This window comes from Corythoichthys intestinalis, chromosome 20 (genome assembly GCF_030265065.1).
Source record: "Corythoichthys intestinalis isolate RoL2023-P3 chromosome 20, ASM3026506v1, whole genome shotgun sequence".
Classification (NCBI taxonomy): Eukaryota; Metazoa; Chordata; class Actinopteri; order Syngnathiformes; family Syngnathidae; genus Corythoichthys; species Corythoichthys intestinalis.
In genome coordinates, this window is record NC_080414.1 from 19,356,966 (window position 1) to 19,382,842 (window position 25,877).

The window sequence follows — 25,877 nt, forward strand, 5'->3', positions numbered from 1 at the left end:
GCGGGGGAACGCGCTGAAGTTACGTGTGTAGTGGAAGAAGCAATAAGGGGAAAAAAAACCTACCGCAAGCGACAGCCGCTACAAACTACGCCGACGTTGCTAAAAACTACGCCTGTATGATGCTAGTTTGGTAGCCGGTAGTGTCCGATGCGTCTCATAGATATCGCATGCATTTAAGACTAGATGCGAAATGACAGACTCGGCCGTGTCTGGGCAGCGTTGGTAAACAGCCGCCATCTTTAAGCAGTAGACTTCTCATCTCTAATAAATATAACGTTACTGTAACTCGCTAACGTAACGTAAGGTTTCTATTGATTTTGACCACTGTCGATGCGTGGCTAACGTGTCTTACATACAGGCTTTATTTAATCTGTAAAAACACAGCACTGTAGAGTGATGAGGGTGTAAAATTAAAACATAATAAAGCTAACTGTCAGTTTTAGCTCAGTAGTCATTGCTGAATAAAACACCAAGTAGCACTGGTCCCTAATGTGCTCCAATACAGCAGACATCATACATTTATTTTGAACACTGCAAAAACTCAAAATCCTATCAGTACTTACAGTTTAGACTAACTTAAAACTTAACTAGAACTAAAAATAGCTTGACACAAATGGAAATTAAATTGAAACACGTGGGAAAAACATGTAGCTTTCAAGGGATGTGTGTTATCAAGCGTAATTACATTTTTAGGTAAGAAATATGTTTTTTGAGTGAAAGCAGTGAATTTTTTTTTTCTGGTCACATCTGAGGTGCAGTTGTTGGCTGTTTTCAACAATGTACATCGAAAATAAAGACACTGATTGACTGAAAATGGTTCAATATTGGATTAAATGTCTTTTTTTCTCATGTATATTTATAATTGCTCTTTACCTAAAAAAAAAAAAAAAAAAAAAAAAAAAAATGTTCTAGCCGATTAATCGATACAATTTTCAGTCGATTACTAAAATATTCGATAGCTGCAGCCCTAATTTCGATATTTGAGTACAAAATACTCGATACTCAGTTATTTGTTTTTGCACCACCAAAGATCACCAGAAATTTGTTGTCATGGAGTAAATTTGAGTTTGCACTACTCTTGATAGTAATGGAGGATATTTTTCCAGTTTCGTTGTTAACTCATTGGCTGCCATTGACAGCACTAGATGTCCAATCCATTTGAAGTGGGAGGGCTGGCAGCGAATGAACAAATTCAAATAGTTCAAATAGATTGGACGTCTACTAGTGATAAACTCATTTTAAAAAATCCCGTAGTGATTTTTCTAGTATCATGACAACAGTACCTTCAAGCTAATGAAGTTGCCCTTCTCACACACATTTGCAAACATACACTTTGTGAAGGGTAAGTGCTTGTTTGCTCACTGATCCACTCCAATAGGCGGGTGAGTGTGTGTGTAGACAAATAGTGTGTGTGTGTGTGTGTAAAGTAGATGTTTGTACAGAGATTACAGGGTGTTGTTAGCGACGCGCTAATAGCTCATTCACACACATTTGTTTAACCTCGTCGTCCGCGTGAATTATTGTGTTAAAAAATGCTGGAATATCAACTTTCCCGCTCTGGAAATCCGGGCGCCGTTCCAAGGACGTTAACCGATAATCACATGAAGATTGGCAGGGCCCGATCGGAGCAGATAAATCGCCGGGCGAATGAATGCTTGTCCGCCCGCCCACCCCTCAGGGTTATCAAGAGATGGAATTTTCCGCTGCGTTCTCCTGTCAGCCGGCCAGCTTCAAGCGTGAGAGCGAGACCGCTCAGCAGGCCTTCAGGCGATCCTTTTAGTCCTGTCTTTTGCTTTTTATTGAGATTTCGGATGAGATTTTTGTGTCATATTGATGAATTTCTTTTAAAACTTGAGTTCAGAATTTAGAAAACTAAGGGGCTGACTTTGCTTAACTTATTCAATGGCATAGACGGTGATCAGCGGTGAAATGTAAGGAAGTAAAAGTACTTTGTTAGTGTACTTAAGTACATTTTTGTGTATCTGTACTTTACATGAGTAAAAATATTGTGGTACTTTTTAGTTTTACTTCCCTACATTTTACAGCAGGTACTTTTTACTCCACTAGTTTTCAAATTGTTGCCTGCGTTACACGTTACTTTTGTTTAGTTTCTTTTTTTCCTCATTTTGAATTTCTAGTTTTGTTTTCATGCCTCCGGCGCAATCAATAAGCTCCGTGCAACTGTACCGTAACTGAGCACTAGAGGCAGCAACATGAGTGCAAGCAAGATTAGGCAGGTGAACAAGATATTGACCAATATAAACCACTACACTCTTGTACAGTAGGTAGCGGTATGCACCTGATAGTAGCTTGCAATCCACCATTAAGTTAAGTTTTGGAGTTTTTGAGCTTGTTAAGCTTCTGTTTACAGTGTAGTCAGGTTTGTTTTTTCCATTCGGAACAGTTTTAAATAGGGTTGTTCCGATCATGTTTTTTTGCTCCCGATCCGATCCCGATCGTTTTAGTTTGAGTATCTGCCGATCCCGATATTTCCCGATCCGATTGCTTTTTTTTTTGCTCCCGATTCAATTCCAATCATTCCTGATAATTTTTCCCAATCATATACATTTTGGCAATGCATTAAGAAAAAAATGAATAAAACTCGGACGAATATATACATTCAACATACAGTACAAAAGTACTGTATTTGTTTATTATGACAATAAATCCTCAAGATGGCATTTACATTATTAACATTCTTTCTGTGAGAGGGATCCACGGATTGAAAGACTTGTGACTTTGTATATTGTGACTAAATATTGCCATCTAGTGTATTTGTTGAGCTTTCAGTAAATGATACTGAAGGCCATGCCCAATGCATGATGGGAAGTGGAACCATGACAAGTGAAACCACGACTGTGCGTAGTGCTACCAATTCATATATCTTCTCTGCGATGGGGTATAATTTAAGGTGATAAGAAAAAGATCAATTGCTACCTTGCTTTCCCACGTTTCTTCCTATGATACAGTAATTCTAATTGTAGGGAGAGGGATTGTAAGGCTTTAGGCAATTAAATTAAGGTACCAAAGGCTGCCAAAATTCACCCTACTCATTCTACGCTGCCTTTTAGCTCTCTATATGGGCAAAATGACGCCATTATTTATATATATATATTAGGGCTGTCAAACGATTAAAATTTTTAATCGAGTTAATTACAGCTTAAAAATTAATTAATCGTAATTAATCGCAATTAATTGCAATTCAAACCATCTATAAAATGTGCCATATTTTTCTGTAAATTATTGTTGGAATGGAAAGATAAGACAAGATGGATATATACATTCAACATACGGTACATAAGGACTGTATTTGTTATAACAATAAATCAACAAGATGGCATTAACATTATTAACATTCTGTTAAAGTGATCCATGGATAGAAAGACTTGTAGTTCTTAAAAGATGAATATTAGTACAAGTTATAGAAATGTTATAATAAAACGCCTCTTAATGTTTTCGTTTTAATAAAATTTGTAAAATTTTCAATCAAAAAATAAACTAGTAGCCCTATTCTGTCCTCAATGTGTGTGAGTACACAAATTGACAGATAGCGAACATAAGTTCCAAAAAGAAATCAGACGGAGTGGCAAAGTTGCATGGGCTTTACTGAAGTCATCTCTTTTTGACAGGAGCACATTTCTTGTATTTTTGTAAAATTGAAAATAACAAGGCAATGTGTCAATAACTTGCATAAATCACAAAATAACATAAAATGTACACACACGTGTCCATTTGAGCAGTAGCAGTAGCCAATTAGCTCACAAGCATCTAACAATGTAACTGCATTTCACCATATATGTGAACAAATTCAAATACACATCATCAATAACTATCTAATGCTCATGAATATAAACAAAGGAGGAATACAGTATAACTCACAAGCGATGCATGTATTAGACACAAACAGTGTGATGGGGCTATGAGAACTGCCACTGAATACTGGATGCGGACGTCAGCTGGTCTGAAGAGCACTGTCTATTAGTGTGAGTTTGCGTCGACATGTAATCACGTCAGAAAAGCGCGCCGAAACCCAAATAATCAACTGCACTGAATCGGCAGCAGAGGGCGACATTACGCCACATAACATATGCAAGTCACACCCAAGCGCCAGCAGAGGGCAGAAAAACTCCATAAAACACAATTAACAAGTTGGCCTTTCACTGTACTGACATTTAAATCTGTCTGAGCGGGCCTAGTGCGTTAATTGCGTCAAATATTTTAACGTGATTAATTTTAAAAATTAATTAACGCCCGTTAACGCGATAATTTTGACAGCCCTAATATATATATATATATATATATATATATTTTTTTTTTTTCTTAAACTACAACAACAACTTAATTACTGCATATGCACTCGAATGTAAAGCAACTGCTATCATGGCTTGGTCAAACACTGCTAAACTCGTTATCTGCCATTCACAGTGCTAGACGTTCTTTTGCTGCCGCACTTCCACTTCAAATGGATTGAGCCTCTAATAGTGAAAAACTCATTTAAATTCACAGCAGAAAGATGATCGGACCCACATGATTGGATGTCTATCATGCGTAGCTGATGGCCATCTTGGGTTGGGCGACCAGCGGTTAAAAACTAGATCTCGAAAAGTACATATTGCACAGCATCGGCACGTTATTTCTTAGTGCTCGCTGATACTGATAGCTTCATTTTAGGGAAGTATCGGTGCAACACTCGTTACGTATTGCAAAACAGATTTTTTTTGTTTCTTTTGACAATATCCTTGTACTGTACATCTTGATCGCATTGTTGCTTTGTATCACTATAAAACAAAATAATACCGGAATAAAAATAATAAATTATTCAATACATCTTCAAAACCCAAACGATCGTTGCCAGCCCTCCCAGTCAAAATGGATTGGACGCCTAGCTCTGTCAATGGCAGCCAATGAGTTAAAACTGACCACATTCTGCAATTTTGCTTTGCTTTTTCGAGCTTCCTCTTAGGAGAAAACCTCAACCAGAGTTGTGAGTGACAGGACAAATGGTCACTCTGCTTTGAGAGTAAAAAAAAAAAAAAACTACTGTCCACCTCCAGAATCCTAGTCCAGCTGGTTCTCCTCTCAGGAAGCTGCCTCTTTAGCACCCCCCACTCCCCCACCTCTGACTCTCTTTCTGCTTTTCCTATACGAGTCTTGTGACTTTATAGCCAGGTCTTATCTCAAGTTCCCGATGTCTGTTTTTCATATAACATTTGAACCCGCTCCCTCTTCTCCTCCTTTTCCCCCTTCCTGCATACTCCCGCCGAGAGTTGCCGAGCCAGGCTGCGGATCTCTCCATGGGTTCCTGCTGAATAATAGGCAAAAATTGCTCTTGATTTATAATTGGTTCCATTCAGTCTGCAAAAAAGTTTCCCTCCTTCCTTCTAACTTTTTCTTTATTCTTTACAATGCAAGAACACACAAGTAGTGCAAGTATACAAATATGTGTATCTTTGTGAATACTAAATAAGGGTTGACAGGAGTTGACAAATCACAAATTGCATGGATAACAATTTAAAAAACACATCTGAGTTGGATTTTTATGATGATTTAAAACAAACATTTTTTTTTCTTTCTAGCTTCTCAAGTTTTTGTTGTTACTACGCGTACACTTTTATATTTACAGTCAGGGGCGGCTCCACTAGTGGGGCACAGAAGGGCAACTGCCACCCTAAAAGATGCTTGCCACCCCAATTGCTGTCCCAGTCGGCTCAGTTGAAACAAAAAATCACTTCGGATTCTTATGATAATAATATTATTATTAATATAAAAATGTTGTATGAAACTAAATTTATCATTTTGTAAATGTCACTTTTGTAGTATCTACATAAGAATACTTAGCAAACTGATTAAATATGTGTACACGTCTTCCATATGTTGACGCTAAGGGTGTCACAATTAATCCATGTGAATCATCGATATGTGGATCGACTGACAATATCAAGTAAGCACAATTGAATGTAACTGGATCAAAATGATTCTATTTTTGGTATGCTGTGTTGTTAAAAACAATCAACAAAATTGTCACTCACATCAAAACTGATTTGTATTCTTATTGCTTATCTTCCATATGTTGACGCTAAGGGTGTCACAATTAAGCCATGTGAATCATCGATATGTGGATCGACTGACAATATCAAGTAAGCACAATTGAATGTAACCTGATCAAAATGATTCTATTTTCGGTATGCTGTGTTGTTAAAAACAATCAACAAAATGGTCACTCACATCAAAACTGATTTGTATTCTTATTGCTTAAGGTAAATTTAAACTGATTGCGTAAAATGTCTTCATAAATTTGTATTGAATCAATCTGAGGCCTTTGAATCGAATCATCGCAGAATATCAAAAAGTTGCTGCCCCCCTCTCGCCACTCCCAAAATTTTATACTATAGATTCATCCATGATTACAGTAGCCATATTCTTTGTAAAAACATAAGATTGTTAAAATAACATGGCCGTCATGCCTGTTTATTTCATTGTTGTTATACTGTAAAAAAAAAAAAAAAAAAAGTTTTCCAAAAAAGAACACATGTTCACTCGATTAATCGATCATGCCAGTCAAATTAGATCGGACGTTTGTTGTTGTCAATTGCAACTGAAGTCAATTTATGAAATAACATTACAGCTGTTTTTATGTCAAAAACAACAGTTAAATTTTACAGTAATTAGTCCAATAAAATGGAGAAAAATACATTTTAATTAACCAGTTTTGGGAAATTTGACAACATTAATGCAAAGAAATTGCACTTATTCCTCTAATCCGGATTCTCACGGGGTCTTAAAAAAGCTTAGAAGTTTTATTTAGAAAAATATTGATATAGTATCTAAAATACTGTACTAAGTTACATTTATTGTGGTTGGTCTTAAAGGGAACCTCAGACTTAGAGTTGTAGGCACTGATCAGCCACAATTCTTCTCCTTGACTATAATATGTTATTAGAAACACATAAAAAAATGCCATTGATTTAAAAATCTATCATTTTTAGTGCATGTTTTGACCTACAGAGGGCACCATGTTTTATGGAGGCTCGGGGTGATGACTTAGATTGTCACTGTCACTCGACGAATACTACCGGTGTTCTGCCAAAATGTCCTACATCGGCGAAACGAAACCCAAAGTACTACCGTGCGCTTTCCACTTGTTTTGTTTAGATGCATACAGGCAGACTGTACTAAAAAAAATGCGTTAATAAAATACTTAAATGTAGTTATATCAAATAAGGACATTTAAATACACTACATGACTAATGTGGTCAACAGATCAACACTTGCCTGGTACACCAGACTCACCGCTGTTCCAGCTATTGAGTATGGCCACCATTCAGCGGATACAATTTCCAGGGCGGAGCAAACCACAGCAAACAGACAGCGGAGTGGACCAATCAGCGACGGGCAGACGTGACGATAGTAAAACGACGAGAGCAGGACGAGGGACTTGCGCACGAAAGGAAACATACGAGGAGAGCGGAGTTTATTCAACATGGCTAGCGCGAGACAAGACTGTTGTCAATGACTCGTGTCGATGTGTTTTTGGTAATTTAAAACTGATTTTACCGTGGATTGGAACATATTCTCGGCTCTCCTGTTCACCATCTGTGTTGTTGTGGAGACGACTTCCGACGCGCAAGAGTGACATTGCTCGTTAAGAACACGTCACGCATATAAACGAATCTGATTTGTCGATTGATTTTGTACCTGCTCGAGAGGCCGTTAATGGGCTGGGTCCCAGACTTTTCTCTCAGTGTTTGAAAAATACAGGGAGAATAGTCTGGCTGTGCCAGGCAAGATCAACAATGCTTTAAAGCTACCACTATGGTTAAAAGTATGAAAGGGAAACACATGCAAAAAGTATTTTTGAGGCAATGAAAAGGTTATACAAAATTCAATAAAAACAAAAATAGTGAGTATTTGCTGCGCTTAACCAATGTGCGCATGCGTGCGGATGCTTGCACAAGCCCGCTGAGCATTGTGTAGATGTTTCGCCAAAACAGGTTACTGAAATTCTTTCTACGCAGCGAGACGTCCAACACATGAGCTCATCGGTTAAAAGCAGCGAGGACTTATTTTGTTTTTATTAAGTCTTTTATTACCTTTTCATTGCCTCAAAATATGTTTTGCATGTTTTTCCTCTCATACTTTTAAGCATAGTGTTTTCATGTGGTAGATTTAAAGCAGATTGTTCATCTGTTGACCACATTAGTCATGTAGCATATTTAAACCACCCTTATTTGATATTACTACATTTAATTATTTTCTTAAGGCCTCTTTAACATGTTCTGTCTGTATGCATCTAAACAAAACAAGCTGAAAGCGCACGGTAGTACTTTCGGTGTCAAATTCGCTTCTTGTATCACGTTTCGCCAGTGGCTGAACACCGTTTTTTTTTCCTACCTTCATCACATCTCATCCCGTCTGTCCTGTTCATTTTGCTTTTGCTGCTCATTTTGTGAAATATCGACATTGCCGTCATGCTCATTAATGTTCCTTGCGGGATCAAATTGAAGGGTTGAACAGATGACATGTTGATGTCGCGAGAGCGTAACCATGTGACGTCACCGCCCTGAACTACTACTGTAGTTAAACTCATTTTATAAATTGCATCTCATAATAACGTTTATCTTTTAAGAATTACAAGTCGTTCTATCCGTGGATCCCTTTAAATTATCTTCTAAGAGTTCTTAAAAAGGTCCTGAAAGTCAATTTAACATGCGGAAATCTGTCAGAACCCTGATTAATGTTTGATGCAAGCTGTTTGTGACCCCCGTGCCACACTTTTCCCACCACATGATCTAGTGTAAAAGTGCCAGTTGTTTATTGGGAAAAACCAAGAAGGATCCTGAGGTTTGCATATTTGTGTGTCTGTGTGAGTATACTTTTACCGTGTAATGGGACTGTGTGTGATTGCTCGCGTATGTGCAGGCAGAAAAAACAGGCCGCCAGAGCATATTTGTGGCGAGGCAAAATATGTAACTGCATGTGTGTGATGAGTGCTCCCAAATTGCGGCTATTAAGTTAGCTTTCTCATTTTAAGCTTAAAGTTTACTGCAAAACAGCTTTAAGTTTACTGCAAAACAGAAATGGAGAGTTGTTGTTGTCAGTTGTGTTTTTTATAATAAAAATCAAATTATAAGACATCATCTAACACTGACAATGGTAGCTAATGAGTTAATTTCTGATGCGCAAATAGCTTCTATCCCTTTTTAAAATCGCATTTCGTTCCCATGGCCCTGCAGGAACGCGTCCGCGAGTGCGCGCGCCGTAATTAGCCCGCCGCGGTTAATTCGGCTCGGTTATCTAAATCATGCAAATGAGCCGACGTTGCCTAATTGATTTGAGCGGCCTCCCCGAAGCCAGCCAGCCGGCTTACAATTCCGTCCAGAACTCCCTAGTTAATCCCCTCGAGACGCCGTGTAGCTCGTTAGTGTCGGTTTACAAGGACATATCTGCGGATTTGGACTAGCGTATAGCTCATTATGATCTTGAAAGATGGTTCGGAGGTATTAAGGGGGGCCCATCTTGTTAGCGATGCTTCGATGGCTTTTTGAATGGAATTTAATGGCATGTGAGAAACGGTTTTTCCTCAAACTGGTGTCTGGGAATTTTCTTTTGACTTTTCACCATAGTTGTGGTGGGTAGGCATGTGGCGATATGAGATTTTGACGGTATGATAAGTTGATAACCTCAAGCAAAATTACCACGGTATCACGGTATTGCAATTGAAGCTCTAAAATGTGTTTTTTTTTAGATGTACTGTATGTTTTAAAAAAAACTTTTTTTCTATTAAACAGGATTAAAAAAAAAAAAAAATCAAAACATATTTGCAAATTGGAACGTCAATATGAATATAATGTTGAAATAAATAAAACAAAAAATGAATAACTGAAATATTTTAAATCAAACTGATAGAAATTGAATTTATAATCTAAACCAATGTTTTTCAACCGGTTTGCCGCGGCACACTAGTGCGCCATTAGAGATCGTCTCGTGTAGGGGTGTCCAAACTTTTTGCAAAGGGGGCCAGATTTGGTGTGGTATAAATGTGGGGGGCCGACCTTAGCTGACGTCCTTTACGTAGAATTTATCTAGTATTCAGACAAATTTTAGCAAACCATTCTGTGTGTCAAATTTGCTTTAATATTTTTTCAAATGAATAATTTTAACAATCTCGCAACTAGCCTTTGTGCTGTTCTCTTTTGACTCTCGGGCTCTTGCGAAATACTGCTGCTGCGAAATTAAACTAGCTTCGAGTTGCTTCAATTTCTCGCTGCGTATCTTCCCTGAAATCTTATCGTACATGTCAGCGTCTCTTGTTTGGTAATATCGCCTCGAATTGAACTCTTTAAAAAACAGCGACTGTCTCTGCAAATGAGGCCGACAAAGTTGTTGCATATTTTAGTGAAGAAATAGTCTAATTTCCATCTATCCTTGAAACGTCGGCCATCACAGTCAACATTTTTTGTTGATTATCGCCATTTTTAAAAATTGGAAGTAGAGGGTCACACGGGGTAATGTTGCTTACAGTGCTGCTGCCTTTTAGTGGGTAAATGAGGAGCAGCATTAAGTGTGTTAGCTACTTCATATGCTGGTAGCAGTACTGCTGACCAATTTATGAAATCTGTGTGCGGGCCAGACATTATTGATTTTATGACGGAGGCTGGGGCCGGATGAAATTTGGTCCACAGGCCGCATTTGGCCCCCGGGCCGGACTTTGGACATGTCTGCTCTAGTGTGCCGGGAGAAATTATCCAAGATCACTTTTTTTAAACCTCGCAGATGAGCGAGGTATTGCTCGTGTCGAGTTCATGAACTGCTCGGATTTCTAGCTATCAGCCACCTTGCTGTCCTTAACAATGTGAACACCAGCTCGTCTACTGCACATCATTTGATTAGACTCCTCAAGTGTTGATATACACAAAAGTGTCCTTTCCATTTTATCCATCAGTGAAGACCTTCAATCCCACCCCTGTGTTTTATTCCAACATATTGTCGAGGATTGCAAGGTGGCTGATGGCTAGAAATCCGAGCAGTTTTTGAACGCGACACGAGCCAAAAGCGCCATGGTGCCAAGCAAGCTTAAACATCATCTCCAAACAAAACACTCATCGCCTCAAACTATGGATTATTTTTTGCCTTGGTGAAAACAGAGAAACAGGCAACTTTATTGAGAAAAACTACAAAGGTAAATGAAAAGTCCTCAAAGCCAGTTACCTTGTTGCTGAACTTGTTGCTAAATCCAATAAGTCCCGCACTGTGGCAGACACATTAATACTACCTGCCTGCAAAGCCATTGTCAGCGAGATTCGGTTAAAGACGGTACTAAAATCCCCCTGTCTGATAAGTCTGAGCTTTTCAAGCCTAACCGCTATAAAAAATAAAAACAGAGAGAGAATGAGAGCTTTTGAAGATTCCTGCCCAGATATCGGCTTTGTGTTCTTCTAAACAGGCTCAAGTTTCACACTGAGTAAGTATAAATACTGAGAAATTATTTTATAATTAAATATACTGTACAGAAATTAATTTTGGAGCATTTTTGGTTTGTGGTGTGCCGTGAGATTTTATCAAATGTAAAAATGTGCCGTGACTCAGAAAAGGTTGAAAAACACTGGTCTAAACCAACACACTAAAAATGAGGGGTTGTCAGGTGTGCCGCGAGAAATTATCTGATATCGCTTTTTAAAAATTTTTTATATGGTTGGGTGTAGTTGCAGTAGTAAGGAAGGAGTAGGTAGAAAGTTCTCTGTCGTGTGCAGATGAGCGAGGTATTGCTCGTGTTGCGTTCAAAAACTGCTCAGATTTCTAGCCTTCAGCCACCTTGCTGTCTGCGACAATGTGGAACCAAGCACGCCTACTTTACATCATTCGATTAGACTCGTCAAGTGTCGATATACACAAAAGTGTCCTTTCTATTTTATATGTGACGACTGTCAATCCTTCCCGTGTTTTATTCCAATACATTGTCGAGGACAGCAAGGCTGCTGATGGCCAGAAATTCAAGCAGTTCTTGAATGCGACACGAGCCAACAGCTCCATAGTGCCAAGATAGCTTACTCATCATCTCCAAATGAAACACCCAAACGATGCTTCAAACTATGGACTATTTTGTTCGCCTTTGTGAAAACAGAGAAACAGCAACTTGTTTTTGAGAAAAATTACACAGGTAAATGAGAAAGTCCTCAAGGCCATTTAGCTTGTTGCTGAACTTGTTGCTAAATCCAACACTGTGGCAGGGACATTTATACTACCTGTCTGCAAAGCCAGACAGCGAGGTGCTCGGCCCTAATGTGGTTAAAGACATTGCTAAAGTCCTCCTGTCTGATAATTCTGACCTTTTCAAGCCTAACTACTATTAAAAAAAATTTTTAAAAAGAGAGAGACTGAGCGCTGTTGAACAAGATTCCGGTCAGGATATCTGCTTTGTATTAATCTAAACAGATTTAAGTTTCACACTGAGTAAGTATAAATACTGAGAAATAATTTTATAATTACATGTACTGTACAGAAAGTAATTTTGGAACGTTTTCGGTTTGTGGTGTGCCGTGAGACTTTTTCTAATCTGAAAACGTGCCGTGACACAGAAAAGGTTGAAAAACACTGGTCTAAACCCACAGCCACAGCTCAAGTTGATCAATAATAGGACAAAAACAAAAAAGAAACTGTACTTAAACAATATGTGATCAAATTGATTTTATAAAACACATACACCTACTACTATTAATATTAGTGAGTTGAATATTAATGGAGAGCAAGAGACAAGAGCGCGTGTGTATGACTCGTATCATTGTTTACACATTATATACACACACACACCAACCCTCTCTCAACACAGAAAGTTGCCAGAGAGAAAAAAAAACACTAACTGTATTATGAAAATGTTATTTTGAACAGATTTTTACAATGGCGAAAGACTTCACAAAAGTAGGCTAATGGTAGAAAGGTGTTAGCTTGTAGCTAGTTAGCCTCCTTGGCATGCTAACTAGTAGAGCTGGGAATCTTTGGGCACCTAACGATTGGATTACAATTACGATTCAGAGGCTCCGATTCGATTATAAAACGATTATTGATGCACCCCCCTCCTTTTTAATGTTTTGTACATTAGTTCCAAAATTGTTCAAAAATCCTCTCAGGCTAAACCAAACTACTATTTCAGTATCAAGTTAGCATATAACAGTAAACAAATATACAAAAATAACAGTAAATAAAATACTCCTGTCCCCATTCTGTATCAGCAGCTTTAAACTACATTCAATTAATTTAATGTTGTGAATCAACCGTTACAGTTGTTAAAATTGCTCCCGTTATTCCATAATTTCCCTTCTGTCTACCATGTCATGACATGTCAAAGTTTTAAAACTGTTTCATCATTTAAAGATAGATTCAAGACAATATTTTGCCGATTTAGGAGTATTTTAGATAAAAAGTTAATTAGGTTCGCTTCAAAAGAGACTTCTAGAGAAGTGTACTGCTTTAAGATGGCGGCTGTTTACTAATGCCGTTAAGTCTGTCATTTCGCATCTCTGTTCAATAATATATGTTCTAACACCGCCGTCGTCTGTCATTTTGCATCTAGTTCTACATATATTTGATATCTACTGTAGCCGTATGTTTGTAGCAACTCGCAACTGGGCGTTATTTGTAGTGGCTGTCGGCCGCATTCAGGTATGATTGTTTTTATATCTAGCGGCATGAGTTGAACATGATATTTACTCTCGGTCCGTTCCTCATTGCGCCCCAAAGACTCTACTGAGTGTTACTTCCGCTTTACCTCGTATAATTCAATAATCGGAATTTGGATGTTTGTAAATCGTTCTCGAATCTTCCACGACTGAATCGCGAATAATCTAAGAATCGGAAATTTCGCATGCCTCTACTAACTAGCCACATTATCTGCCTCGTTAACAACAATGGGGAATAAAAATAGTTTATACCGTACTATGCTTTGACGGAAAATTTTAGTGGTTTTGAAACTGTGATGTTTTCATACCACGGTAAACCTTGAAACTGGCACATGACTAGTAGTGGGTCTTTACACCATTTGTGTTTGTGTTGATACTTCATAAATACAAAAATATACATTTGATTTTCAAAAGTCTTGGTCTCGGTGGGTTCTCGGTCTCAGATAATGTGCTCTTGAGCACAACACTACTACTAACCGTTTTAATACTACCCCTAAAAGCATAAAAATGACCAGAGGTCACCCTCACTAGGGGAAATGACAACTTTTACAACTAGTGTGATAGGGGCTAATGGTGTACCACTTAAAAAAGAATTCCCTCGTGAGGGTTCTGATTTTACAGGCTGTTGATAGGTCCTCAGGTCTTTCCGCTTTTCAATGTTCTGTGACATTTGCTAGTAGCTTCTACATCAACTGCTAACCAAAACGATCTAAATTGGAAACATAACCACATGTTTCAAGCTAAAACCAGTAGGCATTCTTACAGCTTACCTCTGGTGATTAACTTAGTTTAACTTAAAATAGTTATTGCCAATTTTTCGCTAATTTTTGTACATTTCAGTTTTGACAGGACTATCGTATTCCCTGTTTAGCATCATTATTTAACTACACACACTGGTGAGCAAGTTTAAACACTTAAAGTACTGTACTATTTGCACATTTGTCGCATCATATTGTGTACTCCCTGCACTACTGGTCACTAATCTCAGCAGTTGGAACACTGACATTGTACAATGTCTTTGCACAACAGTACTGCTATCCTTGACTTTTTTAACTTACGTACTTTTTGCTATAGTGGCTTGTTGATTGTAGGGCTTCAGCTATCGATGATTTTAGTAGTCGATTGATCGTTGAACTTGTTCGAATAATCGAGTGATTGGATAAGGAACATAAAAAATTAAAATACCTGAGCTGAGCCTCAAACGGTCTAAAGGCCGGCGAATTAACTTTAATTCATTGGCTGCCAGCCATCCTACTTCAAATGAATTGGACGCCTACTAGTGCTAACATCATTTAAATTCACAACAGATAGATGAAAAGAGCCACGTGATTGGACACCTATTATTGTAAATGGCAGTCAAGAGTTAAGCCAACTGCAGACCCTTACCAGCCGCCCGTGGAGGCCAACAAGCAGCTTGGTGCAAATATGTCGGAACATTGCGGCCTCTCATTGAGGGGCTCGCTTGCCCGTTGACGTTCTTTTTTTTTTTTTTTGCGGGTGTCACTGGCCGCCATCCATAAAACCCTCCACTCACTACCACTTGGTCATTGAGCCTGTCCTCCCTCCTCCCATCCCCCCTTTTTTGGTCATTGAGCAGGGCCCATCAGCTCTTCCCCGGGCCCTTCAGAGCAGCGTCTCCCCTTTCTCCAGGGGTCCGCGGGGGTCTTTGTCCGGGCGCCGGCTCACTGCTTTACAATGACTCTCCACTCTATTAAGGTGCGTTCTGCCTGTTAGCGTCGCCCGGGGCAACCGGCCTCCCGCGCCGCAGCTATGCATTGTGGGCCGCCGAGGCCGAGCGGGCTCTGTTGAAACGCCGACACTCCTCACACTTGACACCGCATGTGTTTATCTAAAGGGGAGGAAAGAGAAGGACGGGGGGGGGGGGGGGGGTACAAGACGTAAAAGTGGGGTGGTAGCTGAGTGATAAATATTCAACAGAAGGGGAGTTACTAGCTCGCATACAACCCCCTTCCTGGTCCTCGTCTTCATGCTAGAAAGCAGATGGAATGTGAGCACTCCAGGAGGAGGCTCCAGCCTGGTTTTGTCCAATTAGCAAGGTTGTCAAAATGAATTTATCCGCCCGGCTGGGACTACAATGAGAAAGAGGGCGGGGGGCAGCGAGGGAACGGGCACTGGGGGTGTCTTGTCATGCGACCACATATACCATGAACATATAAGGTGCCACTTGTTGCTCGTCCTCGTCATTCGTGTTTGTGTTTAGGCTGTAAATGCAAAAAAATTGTTTTTACGTTTTAACGTGTACTGTACGCTGGTGTTTTTCAACCTTTTTTGAGTCACAGTGCGCTTTTATCATTTAAAAAATCCCAAGGCACGCCGCTAGCAAAATATAAAGTTGTGGATTGAATAGCATATTTAGGATATGTGTGGAGTAGGTATCACTGTATCCCCGTTGAAAGTTAATCACTCTGTGTTCAGTTCTTCTTTACTTTCAGTGTAAATCCCAATGAAAGATAGCTTTTGGTTATTTCTTTACACCAGAGTAGAGATGCAACAATTAATCGACAACTAATCGATTAGCAAATTAATCGTGTTGACTGTTTTGATAACCAATTAATCGTTTAGGACCTTCTTCATCTTAAACTTGTCTAAATTTTTGAAATTATAACATACATATAACTTCTCAGTTGTAAATATTATCAGATTTCTTCATTATATTTTTGTTAAGTCAAAAATCTGCTTTTACTTTGGAAAACAACAATTCACATTTTTGCCAATTTTCAGACATTTTACTGTCTAAACTAGCTTTTTAATAAGGCTGCAACAACTAATCAATTAAAATTGAGGACTAAATTAGCTGCTAACGAATTTGATAATAGATACAGTTGTTGACTACAGTCATCATTGTCACTTGCCTAAAACAACTGCAAGGAAAATTGTGAAGGTAATTGGAAAGAGTGACATTTATCCGATTAATCGTCCGATAAATCGATTATGAAAATAATCGTTAGCTGCAGCCCCACACCAGAGACTTGAGTCTTTTGACTCAATTCAATAAATATCTCAGCATGTTTCCTTTTTAAAAAACCTCTACCATCGCTGCCACCTTTATATATTTGCTAGCTAGCCGCTACCACTAGCCCCAACCGCTAGCCCTAATGCTACTCTTACCTCTCTCGCATCACCAAACAAAGTAAATATCTACCTATTGACATCTACTGATATGGAAGCGTATTGCATGATTTCATCCATTCATCTTCAACTGCCTTTTTCGAAGTTGCATCGCGGAGGCAGCAGTTTCAGCAGTGGGCCCCAAACTTACCTTTCCTTGGCCACATTAACTAGCTCCAACTGGGGGATCCCGAGGCGCTCCCGGACCAGTTTCGAGTTATAATCTCTCCACCTTGTCTTGGGCCTACCCCGAGGTCTCCTCCCAGCTGGACGTATCAGGAACACCTCTCAAGGGAGGCGCTCTGGTGGCATACGCACCAGATGCCCGAACCACCTCAACTGACTCCTTTCTACGTGAAGGAACAGCGACTCAACTCTGAGCCTTTAACAACTATTAAACAGCACAGACACCAGATCTTGCGCGTTTGCGGATTCATTTTCCAAAAACATTTTTACATCAATTAGGTAAAAGTGGTTGATTTTCCACACTACACCAGATATTATGCACAGTAGTTGAAAAACACTGCTGTGCCCTAAAGTTGCTAAAGCAAGTAACTTTAAAATAATAGCAGACCATATTTTTGACAAAAAATCTATCAAAAAGGGACAGAAAAGGCTTAATGATGAAAATAGATCATAATTAGTCTTCCTTTCTCAGCTACATTAGCCCCGCCCATTAGAAAAATCTCCCAACAAAATGTGCTGTAGATTTTTGCAGTCTGCTAGCATGCAGAAGGGTGTAGAGTAGCCAAAGGCTTATTTGTTGATTATTTGGGTTAATAGAAAACACTTTATTTGGCGGCGTCATAAGACTGCCATAAGACCGTCATAATTATTACATGACATTATCCTGGGCATTAATGAATGCTTATGACAGATGTCATTAAGTGTCAGCCGGCAAATTATGTCATGTCAAGCTTGGATCTTTTACATCCATTCAAAAGTGAGATAATTTGGACTAATGACACAAAAAGATGGCTTTAGTAAGCATTCATTAATGCTCATGGCAGAGTCGTGTCATAATTATGACAGTCTTATGGCACCACTGTCAAATAAAGTGTTACAAATTCCATAACTAGCAATTAATGAAACAACTAAACCAGTAACTGAAGAAATAATGAGTACAGAACATGAATTTTCATTGTTATTTTTACATCTGTAGCGCAGCAATGCATGCTAGGAGGCATGTTTGACGACAACAGTGTTGACAGCAGTGGCAGCAGAGGTTGACTGTCTCTCCCAAGAGAACAGTGATGGTCAAATGAAGCTTCTTTAAGCATTGAAGCTTTGCAGCCAATTGGATCAAAGCTTGATGGTGGTTCATTTGGTCTTATGACAGTCTAATGATGCCGCTGTCAAATAAAGTGTTACCGGTTAAGATCTTTTGGTATAAATATCCTATAATACACTGAGGACATCTGCGGCTTGTCCATGAAAAAATGCCATTTTCATGTCAAATTTGGTGGGTGGCGGCTTATTGTCAGGTGCGCCTTAAAGTGCGAAAATTACGGTACTTAAGTGATGAGTAACATTTCAAGTAACTTTTTTTTTTTTTCTCTCTGAGCACAAACTTATCTATATGAACTGCTGTTATTATACTGTACAATAACCCTTGACATAACCACATTAAGCCAAAGGGGAAAAAATCATTAAATTCAAGAGAGAAAAAAAACAGTAATTAAGCATTATTCGTCCAAAGAGCATGAGTGCCCTGCCCTCTAGTGGAGAAAATAGTTCCTAGTTTGAGTAGTGAATTCTGTAATTCCTTCATTGTTACTATCATGAAATTAAAAGAATCATCTCTAGTTTTCTATGGTCAATCAGTGCCAAAGAAAAACTGGGAGAGTTTTAAATCCGCGATTTCGATTCATGTTGAGGGCAGCGATGTATGTCAAATACTGCATTCGTTATAGTGCTTTAAAGACTCATGATTGAACAGGCTGGCGTGACCATAGAACGGCAAGCTTGCGTCTGATTGGTGTAATGGAGTCATGTGATTATTGTTGCGACGTCTCATTGGTGAAATTAGTAGCGCTACTCTTGGCAATGGCACCGCTAGTAAAAAAAAAAAACAACCTCTAATATGTAGAATATAGAGAAAAAATGTAACGATTCTTGTGTATGCCAAAGTAGCAGAGTAAAAGTAGCGTTTTTTCTTTATAAATCTACTCAAGTAAAAGTTAAAAGTGTGGCTTAGTAAAACTACTCTCAGTTGAAAAAGTACATGTAAACTCAAGTGAATGTAACGGAGTACATGTAACGCGTTACTACCCACCTCTGCGAGCATGATAGTCATTGGCTTTCTATTCTGTGAATGTTCTGTCATTCTGTGAACATGTACTAGCTAGCGCTGCATTACCAATCGAGGTGTGATCATGATTTATGGTTGTGATGGCACAATCAGAATTGCTGAAAAAAGTGGACGTTCTCTGGGTGTGTTGTTTTGTACTAGCGAGAGATGAGTGTTAAATAGGTTTCTACATGTAAAATGACATTAGTGCTGTCATTTTTCATTTTGTTTGACATGGTCACCTTAGAACCTTTAAGACATCTCTGACCATTTACCTTTCACTCGTCTTCCTTGCTGTTTTGCAGTTCTACACAGCTGGAAAAAATGAAGTCTCACTAAGAGTTTTAAGGCTGCTTTTGGGCACGTATGGATTTCTAGTGGTGGGAGGGAGGGGGGGTCGCGACTGTTCTGGTTTTCATCAGCCTCGATACTGCTGTGTAGGAGGCTGGTGTGTTTTTTTCTAGATGGAAAAAGTTGGACATAGATGTCAGGGCAACTTTTCATCTGGAGGCAGGGTATCTGCTAAGCAAACAGAAAGCCCAGCTGACTAATGAATCACATTCGGAGAGAGGGCCCAGAGGGAGGCTGTTTTTTTCGGCATGGCTGACGTATTACTGCTGTTTTAACAAGCGTCCGTATCGTGCAGGGCATGTCCTCCCTTCTCCACATCAGTGCATTAAAGAGAGCGTATTGTGGAAGATAGTTTGTGTTCAACCTGATAGTGAACAGTTTTGCAGAAAGAGTTGAATGTTGATGGTTTTTAAGCCGTTTATTACACTCCAGTTGAGGTCTTACACTTTGCATTCACTGATTCCCGAAAGGTAGTTAACTTAAATGTTAATATATTTGGGTGACCAAACGTCCTCTTTTGCCCGGACTTGTCTACTTTCTACATCCCGTCCGGGTTGTCCGGTGGGGTTTTATAAATTCATGAAAATGTCATTTTTTTTGACAGACGATTAGCACAGAATACTACGTTACTGTCGGGCCTGTGACATGTTCCCAAACAGCCTGCTCAGTTGTTAAGATTTGTGTTAAATACGTATATAATCAAAATGTTCATGTACCTAAAAGTGTAATTAAGTCGAAAAATACCTTTATTCTACTTTGGTTACAAATTTGCGCACGCATGCGCGGTCATAGACCGGCTTTATCATGGCGTCAAGTTCGTCAACTATCAATTCTCATTCACAAACAAACCTTCGTTTGTCATGACGACAAGAGCTTACGGGCTATCAGTATGTACACTTGCTCAACTTACCTTTCGGCAACTGTTGACCTTTATCGGAGCCTTGTACTGGTGTGATCTGTAAAATCCCGTTTGGTGTCGCATCGTTACGCCCCTGATGATTGTAAATTTTTATAACAATGTTTGATTTTTGCTTCGGCTACTGATTGTAAAGTTTTATAGCAATGTTTGATTTTTGCCTCGGCTACCGGTGCTAGCTGTCAGTGAGGTAAGCGGCACTAGGCATTATGGGATATGTAGTTTGGAAACATACTGGTTGATTTGTTTGTCTGTTTGTTTCGGTTATTGTTTGCATGTAATCTAGAACATTGAGAATAATGAGTGGGAATAACAATTGTTCAACGACAATTGTGGTAGTTTTGAGGCTACGGTTTAATTTACATTATTTTACTGGAAAGAAAAATGTGCTTTTTGTTAAAGCTGTATTTTCTACAGAAGAAGTATTATCATTTAGAACATTGTTTCAGATCATTTGTACAGTAAGAATTGAAAAGAAAGCTATTATTTTGTTCAAGGATTCGCCAATACAGAAGAGGCTTTTTTTTTTTTTGGTTAGTAGGTAACACTTTAACAGCGTCATCATAAGACCGCCATAATTATGACATGCCACTATTATGGACAATCATGAGTGCTTATGACAGATGTCATTAAGTATCATGCGGTATATTATGTCACTAACTCCATTAATGTCAAGTTTGTATCTTTTACATCCATTCAAAAGTGAGATAATTTGCCGGATGGCACAAAATGACATCTGTTATAAGCATTCATTAATGCTCATGGCAGTGTCATGTCATAAGTATGATGGTCTTATGACAGTCTTATGGCGCCACTGTCACATAAAGTGTTACCAAATACCGTAACTAGCAGTTAATGAAACAACTGGAACAGTAAGAAATAATTAGCACAGAACAATTTTGATTGTTATTTACATATGTCTCCCCCAAGGGAGGAATGATGGACAAATGAAGCTTCTTGAAGCAATGAAGCTTTGTAGCCAATTGGTTCAAAGCTTCATGGTGGTTCATTTTCTCTTATGATAGTATTATGATGCCGCTGTCAAATAAAGTGTTACCGGTTATTATCTTTTGGTGTAAATATCCCGGAATACAGTGAGGACAGCTGTGGCTCACACTCCGGTGCGGCTTATCTATGAACAAATGTTGTTTTCGCGTCAAATTTGGTGGGTGACGGCTTATATCCAGATGCGCCTTATAGTCTGAAAATTACGGTAGTAAAGTGATAAGGCATCTTTGAGTAAACTTCAAGTAAAATTTAAGTATCTCCAGGCCGGGCCGAGTGTCCTCTTTTTTGGAAATCAATATATGGTCATCCTATAATATACAATGTAAGATGTCATTCACATGCTAACAGAAATTAGCATCACGACACAGTAGTTAACTCTCAAAAAACTGAATTTTCGCACACCAATGCAACAATACTCACAGACTATGATCTTTGTATAATGCAGAAAACAGGTTGTAGTGACATAGCGTTATTCTTTTACTACTGATTGTTACTTTCAGTGCTTCTCTGCGAAATGGTACTCCCGCCTACTAGCCTTTTTATCCCTGAAGGGAAAGTTAATTTGTTTGTTATTATCTTGTGTGCCTCCAAAAAAGACTGTAATTTTGTGGCTTAGTTATTTTCATTCATCCCTTGTGTTTTTGAGTCAGTTTCTCTATGAATTTCTTTATAGTCCAGCTTGACAGTCAAGTTAAAGTTGTACTTAGGTCTGCAGTGGACACAGGTGCCGGATGCACGTATACGCCACTTTTTGTAAGCTGCTGTTGCGGCTCTGGCCACAGAAGCCACAAACGTTCAGGCTGGCTCGTGCACTTGTTTGTTTACCGTGTGTGCTTGCCACTAAATGGCCTCCCTCGAATCTGTAGATGTAAGAGTAGCGTGTGCGAGATGCTACAGTTTGTTTACACAACGTGCCCAACTTTCCAACAGGCAAATATTTGCAAATTGTGGCAATGTGACATCTTGCTGTCTTATTAGTATGCAACTATTATGCCAAGTATTTGTTAAATTCAAGTAATAACTTGTTGTCAATTGACCCCAAAATAAACTTCTAAATATGTTTTCTCTGGGTTTTTTGTTCGCAGTTGTTAGTGGTCTAATAAAATAATACAAAATGAGGCCTTACGACATTGCTGTAACACTGAGAAAATGAACATTTCTGTGAGGAAAAAGTGAAAGCAGACTGGATAAATGATGTGATTATTACAGCATGTGTTGTTTTTTGCCTATTGGCGGGTGGTCGCTAATCTAATATTGCTCTTATTAAAGGCGTACAGTGTGTGGTCTTGTATGTGTGTGTGTGAGAGAAAGAAACTCTTGGCTTTAGTTAACAACACTTTTTTTCCGTCAGCTCTTCATTTTCGGCTCAAGAATTTCCATCCTCTTTCTTCACTCGTCTTCCTCCCCGTCTCTTTGTGTTTTGCGTCCCGGCGGCCTCGTTAATCGCAGATAAGCGGACAAACATGCAGCCCTGTATGAATATTACGCATGTTCAGTACCAGGGGGAGAACGGGAGGTTTGAGAGGCGTGGGACCACCCTTCTCATCCTGAAGGGAAGTTGTTAGTTTAACCTGACAGGAAAGAATTCGGGAAACTTGGCAGCAAGGGACGAGAGAGAAGAGATGCATTTCTCGCTCTGTGTTAACTATTAACTCATTCGCTGCTGTTGACGGGGATATGATGCATTTCAACTTTTGGGGGACTGTGAATGAGTGAAGAATAAATCCCAGTTAAGAAAACTAGTAAAAAGAAAACAAGCTGGATATCTTAGCAGGGTAGTTTAGCTTAGCATAGTAGCTTCATTCTAGCAAAATGTTGATATTCTTCTTTTTAAAAGTAAATCTGTTAAACCACTCATAGTTAGCCTTAAAGGGAACCACTGACAGAAAGACTTGCAGTTCTTAAAAGATAAATGTTAGTATGAGTTATAATAATACATTATTTTTAACTAGTGGTTGCCGTTGTTGTTGACGACGCAATGAACTTTGGGCAGTTGACGTCACTGTGCAGCACTGTTGTACTTCCACAGTGTAACCCATTAGCTACATAAACATGCCATCGGTTCTGCCCTTCCAATTTGAACCCCAGCGGAAAAGTGATGAGCAGGACAGCACTGTCGATATTTCACAAAAACAGCAAAAGCAATTAAATGAAGGTCTCCAGCGGGATTCGAACCCACATTTCCCGTGCGACAGACAAGCGCCGCCATATTTCCACGTGACGTTGGAGTCATGATTTGCCTTATATAGCATTCACAACCCACATGCATTGTCTGTGCGTTAAAACCTGAAAGGGAAACGCAATTGAAAAGAAAGTGCGGTTGGCTTGACCACGGAATTAGAAAACAAGGCTAACTTCAGACAGCAAGCCGACAACAATAACATAGGGATTGTAAGAGGGTTTATTGAACACACACAAAAAAAACGTGATCTCGAAAAGGGAAACACAAAAAGGTTCCGTGACAGTAGGTCAGGATCACTAAAAAAAAAAAAAAAAGAGGGATAACCGCGGTGAGAGGCATACAAACGATAAAAACAAGGCAGTGATGCAACCAGCAACGAAGGGAAGTACAAACTGTCAAATGGCAGCAAGTCAATATCTCGGCAAGGCGCCTAGGATCAGTTTAAAGTAAGCTTGAGAACGATAAACCGATACGACCGGATATCCGGTTTTCCAGGTGAGAGATACAGATGTATCGATTGTAAAGTTACCATTCGACAGTAATTAGCCATTAAATATTCAGTGAACCGATAGTAGAGATAGAATTCGGCTATCGCGAGCACAAGAATCGGCTTCTAATGCCTAGTTCAATGCATTGCTTAATATGATAATTTAGCTTTTACTTCACATGCTACGCTTGTGTCTTTCAGTGAATAACACAAGTGCGCGTCATTCGCCACACAGCGGACACTTAGATCGAGACCGCACGCATGATATAATGTGGACAAGCACTACTCACAGTCGTGGTTGCCACAAGTTACATCCCATGCATTTCGGCAGAACCGCTACTAGTCGCCGTCATTACCTGATCGTCACGGGCGTGTCATAACAACGCGAGAGCTAACGAAACCACTGTAACGCACGCAGCGTCGCGTTTTCTTCACAGCCCAAAACGAAAACGAAACTAGTAGTGGCAACGAAGCAACATGCTAAAACAATGGACAGTGTGATCACCGACGGCAGCGACGTGCTGTGATTGATTTTCAACGCACCCAGGAAAACAAAAGTCGGACTTTTAAGTGATGAAAGCAGCCAGATCTGTTCGCATGGGACAGAGCTTGTGTGAAGTGTGGAGCGGTACAGAAATCGTGAGTTTTAACCCTGAAAAATAACCCACTACAATGCTGGAAAGGGCAGCATATTGTTTCCACGAAACGCAGTCTGCTTAAATATGAACATGTGGATTAGTTGATCTTCCTCAAGAAAAATTTGCCCTTCAAAAAAGATATGGACAGTGATGAGCAATAAAAAATGAGGAAGCACGGGCATAAGTGAATGACTTTGCTGTGTATTAGGTTAAAGTAATGATTATTGACCTGTCTAAAATGCTATGTTTTTATTCCCCCAATTATACCAGTCGTAAAGCATAATTTATTATTTATTTATGATAACACTAGCAGGTTTAAAATTTTTTTCAAGAGCTGCTGCATATAATTAATATTTTTTGTTTGTAAGATGTTTACATTGAAAGTTTGCACTTAAATTACTTACCTCTTGTGTTAAAAACACCAGGAAATACAGTAATTGAATTACTGCACTTTATTGTTGTCTGTGACTGGAGTTTTATTGTATTATCAGTCCCATCCAACAAAATGACGGTCATATAGTAAGCCTTATTTATTTTCTCATAAAAAATAAAACATAACATTGGTATCAAATTTTGTAAATTTTGCTATTAAAAAATATGGTCTTTTTTATATTTTTAAAATACTGTACGAACACACACAACAAATGTTTACTATCGCATCGTTTTCACTCTGTATCGAACCGTATCGTTCTTAAACTGTATCGAATCGTATCGAATCGCTGGGCCTTAAAAATGTATCGTTTTCACTCTGTATCGAACCGTATCGTTCTTAAACTGTATCGAATCGTATCGAATCGCTGGGCCTTAAAAATGTATCGTTTTTTAGTCGAATCGTAACCTGTGTATCTAGATACATATCGAATCGGCTTCATGCCAGAGATTCCCAATCCTAGTTTAAAGACACTGCTGACAGAGCTGGAATTTTATGCAGGTAGGACGGTGGGAACTCATCCCACAGCTCTATAACAAAACAATCTGACAAGCAGTAAAATGTGACAAAATCATACCAGTCGTCGTACTAGCTTGGCTTGTTAGCTAGCGCAGCTATTCTCCCAGTACAGGCCAACCGCGTCATAACCCCCAGCGTGTATTGCGCGTGTAAAACATGTCGCCCTCTGTAGGTCAAAACATGTACTAAATATTATAGTTTTTAAATTAATGGCAATAATATATGTTTCTAATAACATATTTTAGTAAAACAGA

The 25,877-nt window shown here is 39.1% G+C and overlaps 1 protein-coding gene across 2 annotated transcripts in view; it reads left to right on the forward strand.

The window, feature by feature from the left end:
* boc (BOC cell adhesion associated, oncogene regulated) overlaps nucleotides 1–25,877 on the forward strand; it is a 70,281-nt gene that overhangs the window by 7,693 nt on the left and 36,711 nt on the right. The gene's annotated exons all lie outside the window — the stretch shown is intronic.